The following is a 7,881-nucleotide window of genomic DNA, read 5'->3' as shown; positions in this document are numbered from 1 at the left end:
TGAGAACACATCAAAAGGGCAAACTAGGCAGGCACTAGAATCCTGCTAAAATGAAACCTGCTCCATAAGATCAGCCCCTCACTAGCTAATCCTCATAACCAATCAGCCCCAGGGTCAATCCCTCCTATCGAAGTGCAAACAACAACCAAGGCTCAACTAAATCAGGAGGGCACACACAACTCACACAAGGGACACATCCTGAGCACTTTGCTCAGTTGACCAGGGAAGGCTGTGCCACTGGGCCCTACAGGACACCTACTACATAAAGCCACTCTACTAAGACCAAGAGACTTAGGAGCCTTATATAGAAAAAACATAAGTAAGCAGCCAAATACATAGAAAAAACATAAGTAAGCAGCCAAAAATAGGGATACAAACACATCCCACATGAAGGAACAGAACAATGCTCCAAAAAAGAACTAAGCAAAGTGGAGACAAGCAATCTAACAGATGCAGAGTCCAAAACACCGTTTATAGGGATGCTCAAGGATCTTAGAGGAAGAGTAGATGAACTCAGTGAGAACTTTAACAAAGAGATAGAGAACAAAACTGGAGATGGAAAACGTAAAAGAGAACCAGTCAGAAATGAAGACTATCTGAGATCAAGAGTACATTAGAGGGAATCAACAGAGTGGTTGAAGCGGAGGATAGAATCAGTGATTTAGAGGATGGAGTCATGGAGCACACCCAGTCAGAATAGCAACAAGAAAAAAGAATCCAAAAAAATAAATAGTTTAAAGAGACTCTGGGACAACATCAAGAGTACCTATATTTGCATCATAGGGGTTCCAGTAGGAGAATAGAGAGAACAAAAATTGAAAATCTATTTCAAAAAATAATAATTGAAAACTTTCCTACCCGGTGAAGGAAACAGACATACAAGCCCAGGAAGCGCAGAATCTCAAACAAAATGAATCCAAAGAGGCCCGCACCAAGAAACATCATAATTAAAATGCCAAAGTTTAAATACAAAGAGAGAATCTTAAAAGAAGCAAGAGAAAAGCAATTAATTACCTATAAGGAAGCTCCTATAAGACTGTCAGCCAATTTCTCAACAGAAACTTTGCAGTCCAGGAGGGCTTGGCACAAAATTTTCAAAGTGATGAAAAACCAGGACCTACAACCAAGATTACTTTACCTAGCAAATATTTCATTTAGAATTGAAGGACAGATGAAGAGCTTCCCAGACAAAAAGAAAACAAAAACAAAAACAAAAACAAAAACAAAAACAAAAAAACGCTAAGAGTTCAGCACCACCGAGTCATTATTACAGGAAATAATGACTGGAGGGACTTCTTTAAGAAGGAAAAAATATGTATCAAAAATATGAATAAAGAATGGCAGTAACTATGTATCTATTAACAAGTACTTCAAATGAAAAAGAATTAAATGCTCCAATAAAAAGATAGAGTAGCTGAATGGATAAGAAAACATGATCCTTATATATGCTGCCTACAAGAGACTCACTTCAGATTAAATGACACACAAGGACTGAAAGTAAGGAGATGGAAAAAGATATGTCATGATAGACCTAGAGGATATTGTACTGAGTGGAGTAAGTCAGTTAAAGAAAGACAAATGCCATATGATTTTACGTACATGTGGAATTTAAAGAACAAAATAAACAAGAGCAAAAAAAAGAAACAAACTCATCGATATAGAAAACATTTTAAGGGTTACCAGATAAGAGGGAGGTTTGTGGGGAGGGTGGTGAAAAGTAGGGCAGGAATTAAGAAGTACAAAATGGTAGTTACAAAATAGTCATGGAGGTATAAAGGATAGCATAAGAAATATCAATAATATTGTAATAACTATGTACAGTGTCAGGTAGGTAATAGATTTATTTGGGTGATCACTTCGTGAGATAAATAGATGCCCAATCAGTACGTTGTACACCTGAAACTAATATAATTGTATGCGAACTGTAATTGAAAAATAAAAAATGTTATTTAAAAAAGCAGCAAAAGCAAAAAAAAGAGATTATTGACATAAGTGACTAAGTCATTAACTCATTCTCACTACAGAAATTTGTACTGTTTTTACTTATTTAGTGTATAGAACAAGTTTTTACTTATCTAGTATACAAAAACAAGTATGTCTTTTTTTTATTATTTCATTCAAGAGCATTTACTGATCATTTAATATTGGTTACAAACAAGGCAGATTTTAATCTCAAGGAACAAAGAGTAAAGTATTATTTTTTTGCCTCCAAGAAGTTTTCAGTCCAAGGTACATAAATAAGTAATCATAAAGTGGTATATGATTTATATTTTCATTTCATCCTTCAAATATCTAAATTAAAATATAACAACCCTTAATTAATAACTTAATGATAACATGGTTAGAATTAAAAGACATTGTTTTTCCTACCAAATTCAAGTTTCGTAAGAGAATTTAAAGCCCATCATTACACATTGTGTGTCCTTTCATACCAGGAGAATCGATTTGAATGTTTAAGTGCAAAAAGAAATATGAATTACATTTTTTACAAGACAAAACGCATTGCAAAACCTAAGTTTTTGCTTTTGTCTTCCCACTTTTCAATTAACATTTAAATGATTAAAAAATGTACATTTTATATTCAATACTATGCATAATAGTAAGGCAACTTATAGTTCTAGTTCTGTGGTTCTCATTCTAGATTATTCTGTCTTACAGGGGATATTTGGCAATGCCTGACATTTTTAATTGTCACACACTGAGAGGAATGTTACAAGCAAGTAGTGAGTAGACCAAGGATGAAGCTAAACATCTTCCAATGCACAAGATATCCCACAACACAAAGAACTGTCTGCCATGTCATGTCAATAGTGTTGCTGCTGAGAAACCCTGTTCTAATTAAATTTATTTAGTACTAAAGTTTATTATCTATCAAGGTATAATTAAATGTGCCTAAAAATGCGTTTGAGAGTTGTGGACTCTGAGAAGGAAGATTTACTTGATATGAGCTCCGAGAAGGAATTTATCTGCTGAGATAGACGATAGGCTCCCCATGGTCAATGGAGGGGCCAACTTTTGTAAATAAGAGCCTAGCATCCATTTGCTGATAGGGGCTTCTCAGTATTCTCTGTACTAGAAAGAACTTCAGATTGAACTATCAGCATCCCAGCTTCCCTCACTATGCCCGGCTTGTTAATGTCATTTGAGTCAACCACTGCAAGGAAGCACTAGTTTTGTCTTTTGATCAATAGATTGAGACCTGCTCTGTCAAATCAAAACTCTGCAATTTGGAAACCTCACTTGCATAAAACTGAGGAAATTTTCTGCAAAAGATGGCCTCCCTTTGTCTTAGCAGAAAACAGTTTAGATTGCTACTTGAATCTGTGTCTTCCTGGTTGCAGTTCCTTTTACTCAAATAAATGCTTTTTATTCTTTATTACAGTCTAAAATTCATTTTGGTTTACAAAATAATATGGTTAAATTTAGAATAAAGCATTTTCTCTGTGGTAAGAAATATTCTAATTAGATTAATAAAATGCCCAAAAGAGAAAATTCTTCATGATACATTTCTTGCAACCAGCTGACTAAGAAAGTGAAAACTCAGACTTGATTAACAGATGGTTCTGCACAATATACAGACGTGACCTAAACGTGGACAGCTGCAGCACTACAGGCCCTATCTGGGACAACCTTAAAGGACAGTGGTAAAGGGAAATTCTTCCAGTGGACAGAATTTTGAGCAGTACACGTGGTTATTTATTTTGACTGGAAGGAGAAATAGCCAGATATAAGGGTCTAAAATGATTCATGAGTTGTGTTCAAAGTTTGGCTATATGATAAAAGATTTGGAAAAAAATATGATTCAGAAATTAGTGAGAAGGATGTCTGGCAAAGAGGCATACAGACAGACTTCTCTAAGTTTGCAAAGAACATGAAGACATTTAAGTTCCTTATAAATTCCCACTGTAGGAGAGGAAGAGTTTTACTCTACCCTTCTACTTTCTCTGGCTGGTCTACTAATCAAATTAACATAAGACAAACTAACAGGAGAAAAAAACAAATTTAACTTTGTACATAGAAGGGCTCTATAAGAACATGAGGCCCAAAGGCAGTCAGGCATTTGAGGCTTATATGCCATCCTGTGGTAAGGAGAAGGAAGTATGGGTCTGTAACTTCAAAGAGAAGGAAAACAATACATAGGAAGATGGAAGAGAAAATGTTTAATAAACAAATGTTTGCCATGCAGAGACAAAGAAACACAGAGAGGAATATGGACAAATAAGTTTTGGTACATTTCCCCCCATTTACTATACCTAGCTTATATTCTTTGTAGTTATTTCTCATGATAACTCTCTTCCTGATATAAGCCCTTTATCTAAATTATTTTTAGGCAATTAAGGGGGAGGCAAAAAGAAATACTTCCTGAATATTCTTCTTCTTAAAAATAATCAACCTAAAATAATCCTCATTCAAAAGAAACACCTTTTGAGGTGACAAATTTTGCTTCTGTTTACTGCCAAAGGGTGACATCAAGAGTGGAGGATTTTAATAATCAAATAAGGTGACTTGTTTTTGGATATTAGCCTGTTTCTTTTCCCACTCATTCCTGTTGTTTCCCAATGGACTCATGAACAAAGCAGTCCTTTAAGCAGGAATGGAAATTATCCAAGAGTTAATCAACAGGAACTTCTCCTTACAAGACTGACCTGGCTACGACCATCACTAAGTGCCCAATCTGTCAACATCTGAGATCAACACTGAATTCTCATTACAGCACTGTTCCCTTGGATAAACAGCCAGCTACCCGTTGTCAGGTTGATTACATTGAAATGCTTCCATTATAGAATGGGTAGTGCTTTGTTATTACTGAAGTAGACTCTCGGGATATGATTTTGCCTTCCTTGCATGCAATATTTTTCCTAAAATTATAGTCTTTGGTTATGCCGAATTCCTTATCTACCATCATAGTATCCCACATAACATTGCTTCTAAACTCACTTTATAGTAAAAAGGTACATGCTCATGGAATTTGCTAGTTTTACCATGTTATCCATAATCCTGAAACAGTTGGCTTAATAGAATAGCCTTTTGAAGACTCAATTACAGTGCCAGCTAGGTGGCAAAACCTTGTGGAGCTGAGAAATATCTTCTAGGGTGCTTAGTGTGCTGTACTCAGTATTCAATATACGCTGCTCTTCCTATCATAGTCAAGATTCATGGATCCAGGAATCAAGGGGTGCAAATGGAAATACCAAAACTCACTAGTGTTCTACTAGCAAAGATTTTGCTTCTTATTTCCATTACCTTAGGCTCTGCTGGCCTAGATGTATTAGTTCTAAAAGGAGGAATCCCTCCACCAAGAGACACAACAATAATTCCATTGAACTGGAAGTTACGACTGCCACTCAGCCAATTTTGGATCAACAGGCAAAAAAGAGAGTTACTATACTAACTAGAATGATTTAACCATGATTACAAAGGAGAAATTGGGTTGCTAGTACACAGTGAATGTGAATGTAAGAAAGAGTTTATATGGAATACAGGAAATTCCTTAGGGCATCTACAATGTCTTATGATTAAAATCAATGGAAAATTACAAGAACCATATTCAAAAAGAGGACAGGGATTAGGAGATTGATTGCAGTGGGGTCAAGGGCACTTTTTTAGAATGAAGAAAATATTCTATACCATAATTGTGGTGATGACTATACAATAACATACAATTTTAAACTCATCAGATTGTACACTTAAAATTGATGGATTATATTTTATGTAAAATTTACCTTGATACAATTGAATTAAAAAAAATTATGACAAAGATTCCCAAACAATGTGGAAAAACAAACATCAAACAGAGAACATATTTGCAATACACATACTCAATAAAGATATGTATATCAACCACAAAAGAAAGAATCTTGTATAAACACATTCATTTATTCTTTCTCTATTCAATAAATAGTTTTTAAACATATGCATTGCATCATGCAAAGGTTCAGGTGCTAGTGCTACATTAGTGAAAAACAAAAATACAAAATAAAAACACAAAACAAAAACAAGAACAAAAAACTACCCTTGTGGAGCTTACAATCTAATGAAAGGAGATAAAATTAAATAAATATGTAAAATAAATGCTATGATCTTGATTGTGGTAAGGCTCAGTGTTTTAAATCTGGCTCTTCTATAGTGATTATACAGGTTTTATGAAATATACATTTATATTAGCCTCATTAGTAGCTCATTTTCTCTCTGCTGTTTTTTTTTCTCCCTCTTTCTCATCACTTAACATATACAAACTTGTTTCTAAACTGAAAGGTAGAGAATAGATAGAATAATCAACAAAAAATGTAACACAATGTTAAAATTAGACTAATTTTATTTCAATTAAGTCTAAAAGGCTGAGAATATCGTTTTTAGTAACTACCCCCAGGTTTCCAAGTGAGAGAGTAGATCTTTATGTAAAAATTGCCAAGGAGGTATCTCAAAGGCTGGTTTTGTGATCATCAGCCTAACACTTATCTCAAATGTGTAAAATGGTTGAGATTGAAGAAGAAAAGAGACCTGAGGATCACTTAAAAAACATGCCTACCCAATAAAAGAAGGCTTCCTAACAGAGGCCAGGCTACCTCAGTAGAAAGACATTTTAGGCACCAAGGTAGGGATTTATTTTGAGAAATAATTTGGAATACTTAAGCATTTTCTCTCCATGATCACACAGGGACTTAAGGAGATCATTTTAATAACTTAATATGTGGTCCATGGAATTCAGTGGGCAAAGGGCCTGTTTTGACTCTGTATTGGAGAAGAGTGAAAGTGAAAGTCTCTGCCTGGATCACCTGCTGACAGTAGAGTTCACAGAAGTGACCACTGTTAGATCAAGCAGGCTCCCCAGAGGTGTATATTTCCTATGCGTTGAGTATGGGTCCTGTGTCAGGAAGCCAGAATACGAGTCACTTAAAAAGGCCCCACTAAATGCTGGTGGGTAACAAAATTGACCAGATGGAAGAGACATAAGGTGTAAAAATGATCTTGCTAGAACAGTCATATTTTGATGTTAGTATACTCTGGCAAGTATGCTAACTGTTTTTATCATGTTGTGCTGTCTTAGGTTTTTTGAAGATCCTCCTTCTGAGAACAACTAATTGCAACTACTTAAATGAGGGCAAAGCCATTCCGCCAGCTAGCTACTTGCATGGCCCCTTAGCTCCTATATCACACAGTACTCTGCAGGCCTCCTCCCATTCAGAGCAGGGCAGCTACAAGAAGCCCACTTGAGTGGGGCCCATTTTAAAATGACATCAGAATCACCTCTTCAAAATCAGCCCATATATCTTCTTATATGATAAAACTAGATTTTGAGCCATCTCCATTGAATTTCCTGCATAATTGTCTTTGTAACTCACTTAAGAACATGACAGAAAATACCACCTATGGTTTGTTTTTAGCCTTTGGACTTCAGCTGAAGCTGAGGCAGAGAGAATTCCATTTTTAAATTGTGTTAATAAAGACATGAATCAGGATAAAGTGCCAGTGAAGAAACAACACCATAGAGATACCAAGAAAGAAAAAGCCAACAAAGCTTAGATATGGGGAAAAAGGAGAAGTGAGAGTCAAGTATGATTTTAAGGATTAAGTTTGAAAACGATGGTGAGATTTCTGCATTAGTAGAATAAATTGACGATAGCCTTTTATTCACTTTCTTTCCAAAATTTCTACTAAAACGCAACAAAGAATTAAAAAACGATTGCCTATAAAGACAAAGAAAATGGGGCAGAAGAAAATAGTCAAGGTTATGGTCACTCTACAAAAACAAGAGCGACCCCTACCCAAGATTTGATTTGGATGTCGAGACTGATGATGCAACACAGACGCCAAGAAGGTAGTGAAGGTTTCTTACTTATATAACTGATGTCTCTGGGGAAAGTAGATTTATTTTTAATT

The 7,881-nt window shown here is 35.4% G+C and overlaps 1 long non-coding RNA gene across 1 annotated transcript in view; it reads left to right on the top strand.

Annotated features, from left to right (window-relative positions):
• The first annotated feature begins 446 nt into the window (after window positions 1-446).
• The window catches only part of LOC111743097, a 15,389-nt gene continuing 7,954 nt past the window's right edge, over window positions 447-7,881 (top strand). Inside the window, exons 1-2 of the long non-coding RNA XR_002781577.1 lie at window positions 447-457; window positions 3,579-3,580. This is a non-coding gene — a long non-coding RNA (uncharacterized LOC111743097). The remainder of the gene's footprint in view (window positions 458-3,578; window positions 3,581-7,881) is intronic.

Source organism: Pteropus vampyrus, unplaced genomic scaffold, assembly GCF_000151845.1.
Source record: "Pteropus vampyrus isolate Shadow unplaced genomic scaffold, Pvam_2.0 Scaffold107, whole genome shotgun sequence".
Lineage (NCBI taxonomy): Eukaryota > Metazoa > Chordata > Mammalia > Chiroptera > Pteropodidae > Pteropus > Pteropus vampyrus.
Note: the sequence above shows the minus strand (reverse complement) of the source record. Positions and strands in the feature narration are given on the sequence as shown.